At 41.1% G+C, this 20,764-nt stretch overlaps 1 pseudogene; it reads left to right on the top strand.

The window, feature by feature from the left end:
- Positions 1-1,062: 1,062 nt before the first annotated feature.
- LOC102257011 overlaps positions 1,063-20,764 on the top strand; it is a 35,421-nt pseudogene continuing 15,719 nt past the window's right edge.

Here is a 20,764-nt window from a genome sequence, read left to right as displayed (position 1 = left end):
CATCCCTTCAACACCTAATGCACAGCAAAGCCTCAATAAATGTCCATTAAATGAACTTAAATGTGAACAAATAGGAAAGAAACAAAGGGAACTATTTCATGAGGATGATAATCAACCCAATATACAGAATCCCCCACGGCGCCAGAATTGATGATTCTATGGTGTTGGTCCAAGAGGACTCCTGAGACTGGATATGTCCCCATGAGCCAATGTGGCTGTGGTCCCTCGAGATCCCCTGCTGCTGACCTACAGTTATAGTCAGTGCTCACAGTCTCCCCAAAAGAAAACTGACTATTCAAGGCATTAGTGAGCAATGATATTCTACTGAAGATTCCACAGGGAGCCTGAGGACATCCCATCGCACACTGCGGGTGAGCGCTCTTCCCGCCTTCCCCTGACACAGGCCTCCACCACTGCTGCTCCAGTCTGATAACCGCCTGCTCTTGATTCAACACCGTCATCAAAGAGGTAAAAGGCAGACACACTGAATACGCTTATCAAACAGAGGGTTTTCCCAATTGGGGACAGGAAAAAAAAGGTAAGGAGAGACAAGAGGAACAAAGGACATAGCCCATCATGGACCAAACAATGAATAGCTCCAGTCTCACATGTCCTCTCCCACCGCCCTGCCCCAGCTGTGTTAGTAAGCAGAAGTGTGGGTTTCTAAAAATACTTAACCCAGGTTCATGGGAACAACCTGTTTCTCAAATGCAGATTTAACTTTTAAGTCAGTGGTTCTCAAAATGTGGTTCCCATCCCCACAGAATCACCACTGTCAGCTGGGAATTTATTTTAAAAATAAATTATCCAGCCCCACCTCAAACCTGTTGAATCAGAATTCTATATTTGACAAAGTCCTCTGGGTGATTCTGATGCAAATTCAAATGTGAGAACCATGGTTTAAGTTAACAGGTTTTAAAAAGGTGATGCAACTTGTCTAGAATCACCTGTTGAGGTTGATCAAACAGTGTGAACTTAACTGACCCCACCTCCTATCCTCGTAAAAGTAGACACTGCCTCGTGAACTGCATCAGGCAAAGTCTAAGGAATGGAAATAAAGTAATGGAAGAAAAAGGTGAGTGGGAGGGAGGAAAAGAAAAAAGAGCTTAGCTTGTTGGAAAAATATAAAACTAGGATTAAAGCAGATCCTGACAAAATATAAGGCAGACACCCTGGTGACTCCCTGTGTCCGTCAGGGGTCTGGATATGGTCTATGGCAGTTCTCAACCTTCTGCCCATAGAGTAGTGGTTCTCAACCTTCTGGCCCTTTAAATACAGTTCCTCATGTTGTGACCCAACCATAAAATTATTTTCGTTGCTACTTCATAAGTGTAATGTTGTTACTGTTATGAATCATAATGTAAATATCTGATATGCAGGATGGTCTTAGGCGACCCCTGTGAAAGGGTCGTTCGACTGCCAAAGGAGTCGCGACCCACAGGTTGAGAACTGCTGGTCTATGGGCTATGAGAAGAAAGCCACTTCTAGGTGGACATGTGTGAGAGCCAAGTGGCCACCCTCTAGCTAGCTCCTCTCTGATGCAGCAACCTAGGAGGCCACGTGTTAAGGTGGCAGAGCTGTAAGATGAAAGGATCCAGAGGATCCAGAACAAAGGCTTCCCGGGAAAGTCACTTGATTCCCAGTGGCCTTGAACAGAGCAAGAAACAAACCTTGGTGTTGTTTGGGCACTGAGATTACAAGGGTTAATTTGTTACTGCAGCCCAGCCTTGCTCAGCCTAACTAACAGCACCTGAGGAAATCAAACAAATAAAAAGGATGTTAGCCTAAAGCAAGATGAAAGTCAAAGCCTATCTTAGGCTAAGAATTGTGAGGAAGGACTGACTGATTAAGAAGCACTAGCCACTGGCCCAGTATAACCAGACACAACCTACAAGAACGTGTAATGGAATGGGTGAGTAATACAAAGGGTAAATTCGATATTGTTCATGGTTGTGTCTGTGCTTGAGTCTAAAGAGAAGCAGGCCTCCTTCGGTAAAGGCTCTGGGAGAAGCTCAGATTCTCTGTTTATGTTGTGTGTTTTCCCTGTATATTCCAGATATGGGCACGAAGACAGACACCTGTGGAGAGCAAGAGAAACCAGTAGGTCTCCACTGGTACCCCCAAGAAAGCAGCGTGCTAACAGTGTGGTAGGAAATACCGTAGTGGAAAAGCAAGTTTAACTTTCCCGGCCTCTCTGGTTCCAGCAGGCATCTCCAAACCTAAGTAAGTAGACTCACACGACTTTCAGCGACCTGACAGCTTTTCCAGTAATCAGATTATTTCTTATACAGAAGATCCCCATGAAACTCTTTCCACTGTCTATGTCAGCCTGTTATCACAGCAGGTGAAAGTAAAACACGGCAAAGCTGAATTCTTTTTTCACAGGATCTAAAAAAATTGTATGCTCTGGATTTCGCCCTGAGGATATTATTTGTGCCCCATTTGGTGCCCTTTTTAAGTTGGGATTACACATCATTTTAGGTCAGAATGAACTGGCAGTGTTGGTGACACGGCATAATACAGTCAGGGCAGGTAAATATGATCAGTGATCCCAGTTTAGAAAACACAATGGGTGTTAAGTGATCATGGATGGGGTCCAGGTATCCAAAAAGCCTCCATGTGTAAACATTAAGCAGGAAAAAAAAAATCTCCAAGGGGAAAAAAAGAAAATTTCAAAGAAAAAAAAGCCAGAGGATTTTATAAACAGAGAAAACAAAAGCCCACCAATGACTGATTGCCTCCCCTGGCATTCTCCCCAAGCAAAGAATTGAAACTGAATTCAAGTGCCAAATTGAAACTAAAAGGCTGAAGCTATAAATTCCTTGGGCCCCATTAGATAGTGGGATAATTTGGCTGGGGTATTTCAGACATCATAATGGCGACCTCAGACCCAACCTTGCTCTTCGATGCCTACGCTGGGTGTGTTTCTGAGGACCCAAGGAGTTGCCTAGAAGACCAGGTATCTCCCTGGCAAGAAGAATCCCTTCAGATGTGTCCACAAATTCTGTTGAGTTCTGGGTACCACTGGCAAGAGTCCTGCAGTCTCTAAGACTTGACATGCAGGGGAGAGAGAAAGGGTGGGAAGACTAGGGTGGCTTGTCCCCACATTTGCACTGTACCCTCTGTGCATGGGTCTTTGCTTTCGAAATATGGTTTTTATCACATGGATCAGGGAGGAAATCAGAAATTGGGATAAATGATAAGAACATTTATTAAAATAACTAGCAGACAAATAGGATAGAAAATCAGGAATTTCTCGTCTACTCATTTAAATCCACCAATTTATGCTGAAATGCATCCTTTTGAGCCATATCTCACTTCCTCTGTAGTCTAAATCCTTTTGGTTCATTTTAAAGTGTTTTATGAATTTCTGAAAGAGCTGTTTTATAAAGAGCCTTTATGTGTTATTTTTCCACTATATCATATTATGGCCACAGTGTTGACTTGTTTCTAGAAATTGTCAGAAAAATATATGCTTGTATCTTCTCTTAAAATTTGTGAAGTTGAGCTGAGTGAGTTTGGGGGTATTTAACAGTTAAGATTGCTGGCTTTGAAAAGTAATACCAATAATGACAATAAGTTGTCAAAGTTTTGAGCCTAATTAAAGTCAACAGAATAAAAAATAGGACCCTTACACCATCTCCTCATAGCTTGGGGCCTATAAAACATATCAGAATACAATACGTGTTGTGACTTTGTGAGTCTATTTATTGTTCAATCTGTCCCACTCTCCTCTCATCCTTCCTGGAGTTAAAGAAAGGGGAGAAATACTAAGTTACAGCTTCACAGTTTGGGTTGGGTATATGCCTTTTCTGTGCTCTCCTTGTGCACTCTCAGCATCTCTCTAGGTAAAGAGAATGAGGTATGGGGACAGATATTCATCTCATGCGATATGGATAGAGACTCAATAGGAAAATACTAGATGCCAAGGGCCTGTGGACAGACCACATCTATGACTCTGGTCACTTTGTACATGTTGGCCACAGCTCTTTATTTACAGTGACCCTGTCTCTTATCCCCTTTTATTCGGGTCCTTTTTTTGTGTGCAAGCATTTCAGTTGTTAAAGGTCTGTAGGTATTTCAAGGATGACTAGTGAGTGAGCGAGCTAAATTAGTGAGCTTTGGGGAGGATTAATCGACCAAGTTCAAAGGGAAGGGAAACAGCAGTCTATCTGAGTGTTAGGAAGAGAGACAACATTCCTGGCCATTGTCCCTACAACCAGCATTCTTTGTCTTTGTCTTATTGAAATATAATCAAAGAGACTTTCCAACATTCGGGTTTCTGACACCCAAGGCTGAGTAATCCAAGAGCTTCTGATTGCTCATTCTTGTAACTTTTTTCTTTCCAATTACCAGTCTCTCCTTTATCTTCAATTTGAATTTGTTTCTTCTATATACCTGAGCCAAACACGTCATCCATTTTAAATGCTCTTTTGTAAACTCAAGTGTCAATCACGTGTGAGTGAGTGGGGTCTCTGAATAAGTTAGGTATTCCTGGAGTTTCTAAATAATAATCCTTGACACTTGAATAGCAGGTTGCAGTTTGCAAAGTACCTTCACATACAATATGTTATTTGATTCTCTCCATAACGCTGTGAAATAAACAAGGGAGCCACTGGAGAAAGAAAGTGAGGTTCAGAGAGGTTTGTGGCTGCCTGAGGTTACCGGTCCCTGGTGCACTTTCTGTTATGCCAGCCTCCCAACATAATAAGGGAGGACTGTCTGACCATTTTTTAGCTGTTGTTTATTAATATCCTGCTGACGGCCTAGGATCAGAGCCCAGGTCTGAGTCCCAGCTTCCGGCCTTAAAAGCTGCCCAATCCTCCTCATGACTATCTCTAAACCATATATATTCTAAATACTTTCCAATACAATTGCTCCACTCCTAGACAATAGAATTTCCCTTTGAATTCATCCTGTGCACCACTATCAAAACAATTATGTCACTAACACTTGCATTATCAACCTTGATAAACATCAACAATGACTCCCAGGAACTGGGAGTTTGCAAACGTCCAAAGATTTCTGGACTGACCCCCCTTCATTTTATGTCCAAGATTTCCTCTCAAAACATTTTTTTCTTTACTCTGAAATATTCAGATTTGTTGTTGTTCTGACTATGCAGTATGTGCTAAGGGCTATGTGCCATGAGTGATACAAAGATAAATAAGGTAGGAGCTTAAAATAAAATAATGCCATAAAACGCACACACAGATAACTGATGAAAATATTGGGTGCTTTGAGAGAGGGAGAGACATCAGACCAATAAGCTTCCAAAAGGGAAGTCATATTTGTGGCTCTGAGGATGGCAGTGGGCTCTGTAAGGAATATCATATTTTGAATATGCTTTGAAGGGTGACTAAGACAAAAATGTGGAAAGAGAGGCAGTGTGGCCAATATATATATATTGCGACCGCCAACCGGCCAACCGGCCAACCGGCAGCTATGACGTGCACTGACCACCAGGACACAGACACTCAATGCAGGAGCAGAAACCACAGGCATAGAAACATGGAACAGACTGATGATTCTCAGAGGGAAGCGGGGAGGGGAGAGGGTGGGTAGAGATTAACCAAAGATCTTATATGCATACTAGATGCCTGGTGCACAGAATCGTGCACCGGTGGGGTCCCTCAGCCTGGCCTGCACCCTCTAGCAATCCAGGACCCCTTGGGGGATGTCGAAGAGCTGGTTTCGGCCCGATCCCCACAGGCCAGGCCAAGGGACCCCACCGGTGCACAAATCCGTACACCAGGCCTCTAGTTAAAGTATAAAAGCATATATGTAGAGCAATGAATTCTACACAGTCCAGCTGAGATGAATAGAGAACCTGAAGCACAGGGGTGAGGAACAAGTTTAGGGAAGCAGGTTGGGGCCAAGTCCCAAAGAGCTCCATGCTTGACTTCTAATGGAAGGAGACCAGCGGCCAGCACTTTCATTCTCTGATCCGACGCTTTGCCCAGACCATGCCCAGGGTGTCCTCGGTCTCCCGCTGCTGACTTTGGATCCTGCAGTCTTTTCTAACCACTCTGGCAGGTGCTCCACTGCACCCATCAGTGCCACGTGATCAACCAGCCGGGGCTGCCCCTTCACTTACTTGCGCAATCACTCAATCTCTGAACCTAAGCTTTCTTATCTGTGAAATGTAACCGAACCTTCCATCTTCAAACTGAGCTAATTGTGCTCAATTAAAATAAATGGGAGCTATTATTTTCAGGAGTGATATTAAAGATATTTGACAACCAGATTAGCACAGGCACTAATCAGTCAGAAAGAATACCAGCCATAAAGAACCTCCAATGTCCGTAGCAGTGCGTCCCAGGCGATGTCAGCCCAGGCTGTTAATGTTATCTTCGATTTCATCATCATTATCAGTACATAGCAACCCATCACTTCTCCTTATTTCTCTAACCTCTCAGTAAACTTCTTTATAGTTTAGCAGTTAAATTACTATTAGGTGAGAACATTGTGAGGTGCATGAGGAGCAATCATGTCTTACCCAGCTTTGTACTTTCTAAAACATTAATATAATGTTTGGAAATATTTAGCTATTAGTTCAGGCCCAGGGAGATTCTCTTTGCACAAACATCCTCACTTTTTTCATGTCAATTCCACAATATTTGCCAAAAAAGAAAAAAAGTTCAAAATGCACACCAAAGTGTTCGTTAAAGTAAAAAATGCACATATCTGTGCACCAGCATTTTCACTTTTAGACATTATCTGCGGGAAATAAAAGAGTCAAACCCTAGCTGGTTTTGCTCAGTGGATAGAGCCTCGGCCCATGGACTGAGGGTCTCAGGTTTGATTACAGTCAAGGGCACGTACCTCTGTTGCAGACTTAGATCCCTGGCCCTGGTTGGGGCGCATGCAGGAGGCAAGCAATTGATGTCTCTCTCACAATGATGTTTCTCTCTGTCTCATCCACTCCCTTCCACTCTCTCTACAAACCAATAAAAAAAATATCCTCAGGTGAATATTAACCTCCCCAAAAAGAGTCAATGTACAGGATGTATGCAAGTGGTGACCATTGCAACTTTGTCTGAAATGGCTAACTGGCGACATCTCCCTCAAACCTAGATGACCCATTGCCCCATGAAACCTCCTGACACTGGCTTCTATGCAGCTGTGAAGAATGAGGTCAACAACACATAACATATTCAGAGGAGGCTGTCTCTGCAAGCTCAGGCTGCTGTAACAGAACACCATAGACAGGTGGGTTAAACAACAAACATTTATGTCTCAGTTCTAGAGGCTGGAGGTCTGAGGTCAGGGTGGCAGCATGGTCAGAGTCTTGGTAAGCATCCTTTTCCTGGTTCACACACAACCACCTTCTGTGTCCTCACATGTTGGAAAGAGAAAGCTAGAGTCCCTTCATTTCCTCATAAGGGCACTAATCATCATGGGGGCTCCACCCTCATGATTTCATCGAAACCTAATTACCTCCCAAATACCATCACATTGGGGAATTAGGGCTTCAAGATATAATTTTTAAGACAACACCATGCAGTCCCTAAGACACAAGGGACCCCACCTTTGAGCTCGGCGTGTCAGCATTTTGAAAAACCCTAACTTAACTCTGGTGCCGTGTCACATATAGAAATTTTTTGATGTTTGCAACCATAGTAAAACAAAGACTTATATTTTTGATATTTATTTTATATATTTAAATGCCATTTAACAAAGAAAAATCAACCAAAAAAATGAGTTCACGTGTCACCTCTGACACGTGTGTCATAGGTTCGCCATCACTGTCCTAGGAGATGGTTATGATGTGGTCAATTATAAAAAGCAAATTAATGAATATCATGTTTAGTATAATATGGTCAACATAAAAAGATTATGCCCACATGTTTGTGTAACCAAAAAAAAAAAAAAAGACTACGGGGGCAGGGGAGGGGGAAATGCATTGAATTGTTAATGATGGTTATATAAGGGTTAGAGTTAGAAGGGGCTAAGGAAATTTTTTATTTGACTTCAGGCTCTTCTGCAGTGTTTGAACTTTCAATAGGAGCATGTATAACTTTTGAATTTTCAATAAATGACTTAAAACTAAAAACATGAATTAGTAAACCACAACTCTACTGCTCATTCCCAATAAGAATGCACTTCCAATATATACCACGCTGGAGATTTGGTCTCTTGAGAATGTACTTCTTAAAGAGCAGCACCTGAATAATAGCTGTGCTCCAAGTACCATGATGAGGGCCAGTAGACATCTGGTCCTCAAGCCTGGGTGAGAAGGTGCACTGTGATTCCAGTCCTGAGGTGGCCCACCCTCTTTGGGATGGAATTAGTAAGCAGACTGCAGAGCCTGGAGATGTGCTGCACATCTCAAGAGCAGTTCCCTCCAGAAAATGAAAGAGAGCCAGAGATGAGGACTGCCAAAGTAATTACCACCTTCCCAATAAGAGGGGCATAGTAATTGCAGTGGGTGAACCATCCTATTTAGATTCACAACTGAGTCATGATTGAAAATGGTTGGCCACATAATTACAAAGTGTGGGTTCCTGGATGATAAATTAGATGCAGTGGCTTCATTTATGTACGTCCTACATAAAGCCACATTGCCTGAAATAGAGCCCCTTAGAAATGAATTACTCTGTGCACTAAGAAACTGGAAAAATAGATTACATTGAAAATGAATCAAAAAAATCCATTTCTTTCCTCTGACTGATCTGGCCAAAATTTTAAAACTTGTATTCATATTGGGCTCTTGAAGTATAGATCACAAATCATGCTATAAAATCCTTTTAGGGAACTGAATTCTTTTCAAGTGTGAGGGGCGAGTGTTGACATTTTCCAGATCCACAGAACTAAAGTGATCTTCAGAGGACATCTGCAGGGTCACCTTACCCAATGTCAACTTGACCTTCTGGCACAGTCACTCCTCAGAAACTCAGCTAGCTAGTGGTCTTCTTTCTTTTTTAGATTTTTAATTGTGGTAGAACACATAATATAAAACGTACCATCTTAACCACTTTAAGTGTACTGATTGTAATGTTAAGTATATTCATATTGTTATGCAACCAATCTCCAGAATGTTTTATCTTGCTAAACTGAAACTCTGTATTCATTAAGCAACAACTCCTCATTCTCCCTTTCCCCACCCCCTGACAACCACCATTCTACTTTCCGTTTCTATGAGTTTGACTGCTCTAGATACCTTATCTAAGTGGACTCATACAATAAGTCCTTGCTTATTTCAGTGAGCATAATGTCTTCAAGGTTTATCCATGTTGTAGCATGTGTCAGAAATTTTTTTCCTTTTTAAAGTTGAAAATACTCCGTTGTATATATAGACCACTTTTTATTTATCCATTCATCCACTGATGGACACCTGGGTTGCTTCCACCTTTTGGCCATTGTGAATAATGCTGCTATGAACCTGGTATACTAATATTTTTTTGAGACCCTGCTTTAAATTCTTTTGGATAAATATCCAAATACCCTAGCTGGTTTGGCTAGAGCGTCGGCCTGTGGACTAAAGGGTCCCGCGTTCAATTCCGGTCAAGGGCATGTACCTTGGTTGCAGTCTCCTCCCCTTTGATATTTCTCTCTATCTTTTCCTCTCTCTTCCAATCTCCCTGAAAAAAAAATCAATGGAAAAATATCCTCGGGTGACAATTAACAACAACAAAATACCCAGAAGTAAAATTGCTTGATCACATGGTAATTCTATTTTTAATTTTTTAGAGCAACTTTCATTCTGTTTTCCATATCTTCTCCTTTCCTTTAAATTAAATTAGATTTGCTTGTGTTTTATTTTGGCAATGAAACTTATATATGTTCATGGCAAAGCTGTCAAAAGTGGAAATTGACTATGACCCTACCCAGCAAAAACTAATGTTAATGTAGCACATTGCCTTCAGATTTTATATATTTTTCCTAGTTTATTACCTGATTTCTCGTAGCCGACATATTTTAAAAGAAAATAAATACCTTAACTAACAATAACCACAAACAAGTTCCCCAGGTGATTCTAACGTGCAGCCAGGCTTGAGATAAATGACTAAATGGACTGTCCATGCTCCCAGCTAAGGCCAGCCCACACTGGTCCCTGGACCCAGTCCTCTGGCTGCTCCAGGATGTGGCTTGTGACATTGGCAATTTTCCTCTCTCCACCAGATCATTCCCATCAGTATGACTCAAACTGCTGTTATATCTCCCATCTCCCCCTCCCCAAGTCCTTTCCTTGACTCACTTTTGCCTCTAGATCTGTCTCATTTCTCTGCTTCTCTTCATAAAAACTCACTGAAAGAACTGTCTGCTCTTTCTCCTCTTCCTCTCATTGCAATAAGACCTTCTTCACCTCCTCTCCAGGAATGTTGCCCTTGTCCAGTGACTTTCTGGCAGCCAATCCAATAGCTAACTTATCGATCTTTTAAGCACTAAGGCATCTCTCCCTCCTTCCTGAGTCACTTCCTTCACTTGGCATCCAGGTGACCACTCTCTCTTGGTTTTCCTCCCTTCACAGGCCCCTGTGTCTCAGTTTATTGTGTGCATTCCTCCATGTCTCCCAGACCTGATCCAGACACATGAGTGCCATGGTTGATTGTCAAATTTGTCAGGTTAATCCTGCTCCTGGTCTTTGCACCAGCTGTCCCCTCTGCCCAGAGCGCCCTTCCCTCAGCAACCACACCACTTTCTACAGGCCTTCTCTCAACTCCCAGGCTCACTATAACCCCTCTCCTGGATCTGTTCTCACCTGCTCGTTCCCACCTGTCTTTCCCTTCTGGAGAGTGAGCTCCAGGTAAGCCTTAGTTATGTCCACTTTTTGCTGTATCTTCTGTTCCCACAAGTGCTGGAATAGAGTAAGCGCATAATCGTTGTTGCTCATACACTCTTTGTAGGGGAAATTATGCCAACACAGCTTAGGATTCATTATTTTTGAAAATAGTGCTTAGCTACCATTATATTTTTAATTTGTTTTAAAAAGAAAATATCCAGTTACTCAAAAATTTTATGTTTTTAGTTTTATGACTTTAAGATAAAGTTATGAAATACCTTTCTTTTTTTCTCATTTTTTTAAAATCCAAAATTTTAGGTAGATTTACATTAAATGACTGCTCTCTAATATCCCTTATCCTGATGTAGCATGACTATATATTTCAGAAATGTATTTATATTGCAAATGCTGTTCTTAAATTGCATTTTCACTTACTACTATGTCTTAGACAGCTTCCTGTGTCAATAAACAGAATTTTGCTTCATCGTTTTAATGCCTGAAGGATTGCACAATATGGATAGACCTTAATAGTAATGACAATGACAGTAGTGAAAATTTATAGAGTACTTACAACATGTCAGGTGTTTTGTTAAGCACTTAACATGCGTCGCTTCATTTAATTCTCACAACAACTCTGAGGTGTGATTGATCATATCTGTGGCACTCGGGAAGAAAGTCCTCGGCCCGGGACTCAAACCCAGGCCTGTGTGCCTGCAGAGTGCATGCTCACACACCACACGCTGCTGCCCACACCTTTACTCCTGTCTCCATCTCCCTGGTGAGGAATTTCCAGAAATAGAACTTCTGTGTCAAAGCCAGTGCATAATTTGACTTCTGAAACATACAAATGTGTTGTGCATTTATGTTGCTGATTTCCCACAACTTAGCCTGAGCTTTCCCTCCCGGGTCACCAATCTTCTTCTCTTGCATTAAGCACTGTACTGCTTCAAATGAGTAATAAAATAATTTTATATCTGATAGAACTAGTTGCACCGCCTTTCACTTTTCTTAAAAACAAATCATGGCTTCTTTTCCATTTACATTCTTTTTAAATATATAGGGGGAATGACTTTAGGTTTTAAACTTACAGAACAACTTAGATAAAAATTTTATTTTTCCAATTTAGGTCTTTGCGTCTAAAGAAAGTGTACATATCACTATTTACTTATTCAAGCCTTGTGTGTGATGGACATATGGATATGATATACATATACTTATGACTGACGTATATATAATTGATGTTGACATAAATGTGAATGAAGTGTGCCATACAATGTATACACTAGTTGATGGGTGTATATTGTAATGCACACATACATGTGATTGGCATGTGTGTAGAAAGTGCATGTCTTGTGTTTTATATCTCATATATTACAACAAAGTAACTTGCTATCTATTTTAACAAGAATCTGGGGCGTGATATATACATTGAATATCATTTCTTACATATAACTTTTCTCATTTTATCTATGACAAGAATCCGCTATATTTGTAAATTCTCTCACATTAAATCATACTTTCATTCCTAATGAAAGAGATTGATCTGTGGGTATTATTTTTAAAACACACTGCCATGCTTTATCTCCAACACCGTTATCGAGGGTGTGTGCATCTACACTCGAAGTGAGCAGGTCCAAGTTTCCTCACTCGGCTCCCCACTGGTAACACAGTGGAACTGACATGAACAAAGCTTCATGCTTTCTGCTCTAGAACAGAGCTATGAGTCACTGGTTCCTTAAAGAAATGAAAGGAGGGAGGGTTGAGGGGCGGGGGTAAGAGATCAACGGAAGGACTTGTATGCATGCATATAAGCATAACCAATGAACATAAGACACTGGGGGGTAGGTGAGGCCGGGGGATTGTTAAGGGCGGGGAAAAAAAGGAGACATATGTAATACTCTTTGTAATACTTTAAGCAATAAAACAATTTTTTAAAAAAAAGAAAAAAGAAATGAAAGGATGGATTCTGAGGTGTAGGAGGGTGTGGGGCCCTTCTTTGACAGTTTTCTTAATTCACCCCTTTCTCTGATTTTCTTTTCATCTTAGGAAATCTAAAGGCGAGGTTGTGTTACAACCACCACAGCGACAACCATCCACAGACATTCCTCCTGCTCAGGTAAGATCATTCTTGTGTAAACTGAAGACATGTTCCACCACCCCCTACACGATGTGTCTTTTATCTGAGAATCTTTTTCAGACTTTCCTTTCCAAATAAAATAAAACTCTCTCCTTCAGTCTTCCTGTTATGATTACTCAAGTTAAAGATAGCAGAGTAGGAAGCAATCGCCAGACTTTTATCTGAGTTATGACAACCTCAGGATGGTTAATCGAGCATTTTCAGCTGGTCACAGAGCCTTGGAATGATTAGCTACTTCTTGCTAAGAAAAAAAAACTAACAAAGAGATTTCAGGTGGAAAAAAAGATAAAGTAAAAATAGTCTTCTTTATAGCAGGATTTTAAGAGAGCAACCGTAAGAAATCTCATATTTCTCTCTTAATGTTGATGAGTTTCTGCTATGAGGTAGACAGTAGAGGTCAGCTGAGATTATTGGTTGGAAAAGTTTTAGGCAGAGAAGCAAAAAATCCAATATCTCGGTCATAGCAATAGGGTCAACGTCAGCCTGCAGGAAATTCTGAACACGGGCTTTCTACGCCATAGCAGCAAAATATCATCTATAATAATAAAAGCATAATATGCTAATTAGACCAGACATCCTTCCAGACGTCCTTCTGGACGACTTTCTGGATGAAGCCCGGGCTGCAAGGGAAGCCCGAGTCCCGGGTGCCAGAGGAAAGCCAGTGCCTGCACCAGGGAAAGGAAGGCCTACTCTTGCGTGAATTTCGTGCATCGGGCCTCTAGTTGTAAACAATTCTTAACTTTTTATAGCTACCTCATATTGCTTTACAAATAGCCTTTAATCAACAGTAATTACAATGGCTGTGATTATTTTATAAATGTTCGCAGTCAATAATCACTAAGAGATCTTTCTCTTATTGTTTTAGTAATTCCAAGAAATGATAGTAAGACCCAAGCATCATGCAACAGGAGGTTCATCATTATCACTTTTCAAACAGGTATTTCTGGCATACTGACTGTGAACCTCTTCAAGCCTGAATTAATATTGGATGTGCTCATAGTTGCATGAAGATAGTCAGCTTTTCTCCCTTTGTTTTCATTAAAATTTGGCAGCTTGGCTTTCCCCTGAGCAATGCTGTGGGGTAACATAGTGATTTACCTGCTGGTGGGCAAAGACCTAGAATGGCAGAGGCAGCAGGGTCACTGTGGTCTTTAAAGCCAGGATCATCTCAGTTTCCCTTTGAGGTGTTACTTCTTCCACTGTCCTTACCGAAAGGAGGCATTAAAATGATGGGTCAGAGCAAGGGCTTTGCAGATCAATAATTGGAGAATCTAGGTTCTTCCATTTACTTCAGTGCTTAGCAAATTAACTTCTAAACCTCAGTTTCCCCATTGTAAAGATGTCCCTACCATAGGTAGGTTCTAAGAATTTTAAAAATACTATTTATAATGGGCTTCACATGGTGTTCAGCACTTTGCCTGATTCTTAGACAATATTTCAAAGACCTTTACTAATTATTACAAACAACATTATCCACTCTTTTCCTAAATGCCTATAACAACATATAAGAATATTATGTTTTTTTATGTTTGTCATCTTTTTTTTTTTAATATATTTTATTGATATTTTACAGAGAGGAAGGGAGAGAGATAGAGAGTTAGAAACATCGATGAGAGAGAAACATTGATCAGCTGCCTCCTGCACATCTCCTACTGGGGATGTGCCCGCAACCCAGGTACATGCCCTTGACCAGAATCGAACCTGGGACCCTTCAGTCTGCAGGCCAATGCTCTATCCACTGAGCCAAACCGGTTTTGGCAAATTTGCATTTTGACATCCTAATTCTAGATTTCTTCCAAACCCTTGAAACTTTACATTATAAATGGACCATTTGTATCCTCTTTGTATATGAATATTTACCTTTTGTGGCAGCATGGATGGATCTGGAGATTATTATGCTAAGTAAAATAAGCCAGTCAGAGAAAGACAAATACCATATTATTTCATTTATATGTGGAATCTAATACATTAAACTGTTGAACAAAATAGAAACAGAGGTATGGATTCATGGAACAGACTGACATCTGTTTGAGGGAAGTGAGGGGGGGTGTGGAGTGGAAGGGGACTGGATGAAAGAAGGTGAAGGGATTAGCCAGGAAAATATATTCGTAGACCATAAACACAGACAACAGTGTGGTCATGGCCAAAGAAAAAGGGGGTCAGGGGCTGAGTGGAGGGGTGCAAAGGAGGAGAAAATGGGGACATCTATAATAGTGTCAACAATAAAGTAAAAATACATACATACATACATGCATACATACATACATGCATACATATATAAAAAGTAAAAGTATCAGTATCTTGGTGATGATGTGGGACCACTTGCTCTTAGTCCACCTGTTCTTGTGTTGATGTCTGTGCTAGGCGAAGGTCAAACCCCCTGGCAGCAGATGGCATGGAGATTTCCAGTAGTTTAAACAGAGAAATGGGAGGTGAGAACTGAGTTGTCACCCAGCACCCAGGAGCATCAGCCAGCCAAGCCCAACACTGCCTGGGCTGCGATAGTGTCCCCACATTCAGGCCGCTAGCTGGTCAGGGCCACCATGTTGGGACAACTCATGGGCAATGAGTCTAATGGCGATTATGCAATAAGTTGACGAACAAAATTTTTTTCATGAGATGACATTTTTACTTTTCATCATTATATTTGGGGGCCACTTTTACATTAATTGGCTTACTGAGATAATGTTTATTATATCATAATTAAAAAGAAACATTTAAAAATCATAATTGAGCTCCAGCCAGTTTGGCTCAGCAGATAGAGCATCAGCCTGTGGACCAAAGGGTCCCAGGTTTGATTCCGGGCTTCCCTGGCCTGGGCCCTGGTCTGGGCTCATGCAGGAGGCAACCAGTCAAAGTGTTTCTCTCACATTGATATTTCTCTCTGTCTTTCCCTCTCTCTTCCACTCTCTCTAAAAATCAATATAACAATATCCTCAGGTAAGGATTAAATAATAATAATAATCATAATCATAACTGACATTCATAATGCATGTGCTTTATACAATTGTACTATACTCTCCTAAGTGCTTTATGTACATCACTTATTTATGTACATAGTTCACAACCTTATTAAAACATTGAAATTCTACAAATTCTTACTAAATTAAAATCCTACTACTGTCTTACCCTCATTTTATAGATGAGGACAGCAAGGGACAGAGAAGTTAACTTTTCCAAGGCCAAATAACTCCTTAGTGGCAACCTCAGGCTTTAACATCCATAATTCTAACCATCACACAGTAGACCTTTTACAATGAGTCACTCAAATAATGGTCCGTCTTGGGCGAAATCATAACACAAGTTGATAAGAAAGAACCATAAATCTACTCTTCAGTCCATTGGAAGCAATTTAGTTTCAAGAAAACATTACCCATCAAAGAAAATTAAATTATATGGGAATGTTATTGGTTTCATAGTTTAGTTCATATATAATTTATAAGTATGTTATGCTATAATCCTAAGAAATGTTTCTATTTAAATAGCTTTATAATAAAAGTTGGTCAACACTGCAGGGTCAAAATATTTTTATAGGCTCCATCTATCTCAAGTTTAAGAATACAGTGGTGTCACATTTCTCATCTAGCTCACTCACTTTAGCACTTACAGTGCACCTTCTGCTCTAAGGCCCCGTAGAATTCTTTTTCTTCTCATAAGAAATATGGACGAACACACCACCCTTCCCCAGGGTAAATGCCCAGAGATTTAGATTCCAGGTGTCCTCACGGATTCACTCAGTACTCTTCTTTGCCTTTTGATTCACTCCCTTGTACTATATATGTGTTCATCTCCTCAACCAAGTGTTCACTTTAGTGAGGAGAGGACGACACTCTCCTTACCTGTTCACTGCCTCCAGGCAACACCACAGGCTTCTGCACATAGCAGGTGCCCAGTGAATGTCTGTTAGTTCAAAAGAACCCAACCCTAGACCAAGACCACTCTGCATTGTTAACTCATCTATTTTTCACAGCGTCTTGGGGATAGAGGGGAGTTCTGTTACATCATTGCGCCATCTCCACCAAGACCCACCTGGTCTGAGCTTGAATGCCCAGAAGAATGAGAGCTCACTGTAGAGAGAGGCAGCACACTTGTAATGGTCGCCTTGGATGGTTAAGGAGTCCCTCTGAGAATATACTGGAAAATCTTCCATTTTGCCCCATTCAGTCCAGTTCTGCTGTTGCTGTGGACAGATGTGAACACATTCTACCCAACAATTCATGGAAACACCCATGACAGGTGTTTTTAATATTCATTTCACTGAGAAAACTGAAGCTGTCAAAGATTTGCCCAAGGTCACTCAGCTAGTGAGAATGGGAACAGGAATAATGTCAAATATTTCAATGTGAACTTAGCCATCTGGACTGGAAGCTGCTAGAAGATAGGAGCCATGTCTCAAATCTATTTCATCCTCCTTACCTCTTGGCTAGTCCATAGTAGATTTAAAATAAGTGTTGAATTAATAAGTGCATAAATTATTGACTCTGGGGCCATAAATTCAGTCTAAATACTAGGACACTGTACCTTATACTTATCAGTGAATGGTGCTTTGTGGACCAAAGCCACATGGTGATTCATGATACTGTTTGGAGATAATGCAGAACACTGGCAAGATTCTCATAAAAAAAATGTAACACTACAATATGCTTTGAAAGAGGCAGCATTTGGAATGTTGGCTCATGAGGCATACAACATGGGAACAGCCTGAACTACTGCTTGGCTCTGTGCTAGCATTTTTTCCTAATTCTCTAAAATAAATGTAGCAAGAACTCCAAAAGGAGAGGGGTGAGATCTGCCCACCCAGGCTCAGAGTATAGACACCAGCACTGCCCCCCACCCCTAGTTCCTGGGGGATCAAACGGGCAAAAACTAAAATGTGGGTAAGATGACCTTCTGTAACTTGCTCTAGTGGAGGGAAGGAAGAACCCAGAAGAGCAGCGACATTTGGGCAGCCCTGGCCTGTCTAAGACAGATGGCTATTATGGCTCAGTGGCAGGAGGGAAAAGGGGGCGATGCCATCAGCAGCAAAGGCCAAGTGCCCTGGCAGGGTAAGTGCCTGGACAAAGGTGATGACAATGGGTAGGCAACCAAGACTTGACCATGACCACAAGGACTGTTAGTTTGATGCGCCCTAAAGCAGAACACAAAGGAGTTCAAGGAGAAGGATTTGGCAGCATTTGCTAGAGGTTTGGAGGCTAATGCTCTAGAGCAGCACTGTGTAGCCCACTTCCCGGTGGACCCATAGCCCCTTGACCATGAACACTCTCAGGGCAGCACCTATGACCTAGTCACTCAGATCAGGATCCATACTAGATATGTGGGTAGGTGAAATGAGCTGGGAGCGGTCAAACACATGAACCTGTTGGATTCCATGGGGCCATTTGCAACCTCTGACCAAGGCTTCATCAGTGGGATTCTTGAGAGACTGAAATGAGAAGACTGAGAAGTTCTCTGTTTTAAAAAAGATGTCAACTTGAATCTATACTGTTGAAGCAAGTCCTTTGTTCCAGGGTAACCATCCCCAAATTTCTCTTAGTTATGCAAGCACCAAGCATGCCCCCATCATGTGAACAGAGCGGATTGCACGATGGTGTGCTCAACTAGGTGGTGGCTGACCTGACAATCAAGAGAGATTGGGAAACAGCTAAGAAATTCCTAAGGCTTCCCACGTATACTTGGGGAGAAGAATGGATTTTCATGTAACTGAGCGAGTGATTATAATTTGAAAAGTTTAAGTAGTCTAGTGAGACCTGGGCATGAAGAAATATCTGAATCTGTAGCATCCAATCGATTACTTGCCAGATTGGAGCCATCCAAGAAGTGTTTGCATCAATAAATGGACCTGTAGTTCACCAGGCTGATGACTTGCTAACCAGCCATTACATTAGACCTAGACCTGAAGAATTTTTGAACAAGTTGAGCAAGCTTTTGTGGATTCAGGATCACCCAAGGTGGCATTAATTCAGTATCATCAGAAGGAGGGAATTAATGCCTTACCCATTTGGTTGACCTTATTCAATACAACATGCCCATTTCTCAGAAGTAAGCATACAACCCTTGACTCCTATATGCAATTATAAAATAAAGTGTCCAAATTTACTATCTTTCTAGTTTTCTAAATTTATCTCCTTCATTTACTAAGCAGCTCATTAAATTTTCAATAGTGTCAGAAAGATCTAAAAGTCATCTTGAGTGAATTTATCTCTCTATTAGATGAAGGAAAGGACATTTTTAAATTTTTATTTTTCCTCTCTTTTCTCAGTTTTCCAGAGCACTATCACACAGATGGCAGAGATTTGCTTATTAGCGTGCATCTAAGGTATGACAAATCATATGACGAAGGCACAGGTGCACATAAAAGTCTGTTTTGCGCTTATTTTCTTTTGCCTGGCTTAATTCATCAATTGCCCCTCCCCCGACTAACCTACAAGACCAGTAGGTGGGGCCCTATACAGCAAGATGGCACAGAGCAAGCAGCTGGCTCAAAGAGAAACGTCAGCTTTTATTGGATGGAATTAATTCCTTTTTCTTACCCTGATCTACTTTTAAAGTGGCTTCTTTCATTTTCTTTTTTGTTTAAGAATAAAACATGCAATTGAACTAAAACAGAGCAGTATTAACAGTCACATCAGAGAATCCTCGACTCCAGTTGAAACCAGGGCTGATCCCACCTGCTGCTCTTATCGCTTTTGTTCAATGGTAAACCCATCTCTTTAAGTTCCTTTCTGCAAAAACTCCTTTTATCTTGCTTCTTAAAAGAATCTCATTAGCACATTTTGTCTTTCTCTAAGAATGTTACTGAGTGATAGCCATAGCAAAAGGAACTCTGTAATCAGCCACAATCTCTTAATTATGCTCCAGTGATTTGTAGAGGGAAGGAGATACCAAAACAATCCTTGACCCCAGGAAGGAAACGACAAGCAGCTTGAGCAGAGTTGGAGAAGTGAGTCTGGTGGGTAAGTTTCCCTGAGTCATACACAAATCAATGATCCTCCATTAAAGATGAAAAGATCTGACTGTTCTCCAGATTTCACTGGGAAAGAAAACATTACAGCCTCTCTTCTTGATTTTCAATGGGCCATTTAAACACACAGAGACAACAGGGAAACATTATTTGCAAAGGCTCCATCCATGTGCAGCTGACACTCCAGGGCCAGGTGGCATCTCAGTATTGGTCACAATTTGCAAGGTTCCTCTCCCCCCTCTACTTCCACTCAATCCACTGCCACCCAAAGGATTCTACAATCAGTAGCTTCAGAGAAGCCCCTCTGTGTGGGAGAGCGTCTCTGTCCATTTGTGGGATGAACGGATGACCCTAAACAAGCCCTCAGCTAACGGCAAAGACTATGGGGTGCTGCTATGTCCTGGTGCTTTCTTCCGTGGTCACCTCCAATTCAGCAGAACTCATCTACTGGCAATTAAGGAACTAAAACTCTGATGTGATGGGCAGAGTAATTTTTGTTCTTATACTGCATGGCTCTAAAAAAAGAAAATTTTACCTTTTGTGACAGCATAGATGACCTGGAGATTATTATGCTAAGTGAAATAAGGCAGTCAGAAAAAGACAAGTACCAATATTTTCATGTATATATGGAATCTAATGAACAAAATAAACTGACAAAGTAGAAACAGAGGCATGGATACATGGAACTGAGTGACAACTATCAGATGGGAGTGGGGAGAGGGAGACTGGATGAAAGAAGGTGAAGGGATTAGTCAAAGAGCGGGGGGGCAAAGGAGGGGAAAATGAGGGCATCTATAATAGTGTCAAAAATAAAGTTAAAAAAAACAACTTATATGTATGAAAAGTCTTGTGACAGTATCAACTTTTAAGCTTTGTGGCAGATAAGTTTTGTGTAACAGTCCTCCTGTAATTGAGTACTTAAAAGTGCACCCTTTATTTG

This window comes from Myotis brandtii, unplaced genomic scaffold (genome assembly GCF_000412655.1).
Source record: "Myotis brandtii unplaced genomic scaffold, ASM41265v1 scaffold328, whole genome shotgun sequence".
Lineage (NCBI taxonomy): Eukaryota > Metazoa > Chordata > Mammalia > Chiroptera > Vespertilionidae > Myotis > Myotis brandtii.
This window is presented reverse-complemented; position numbering and strand designations above follow the sequence as displayed.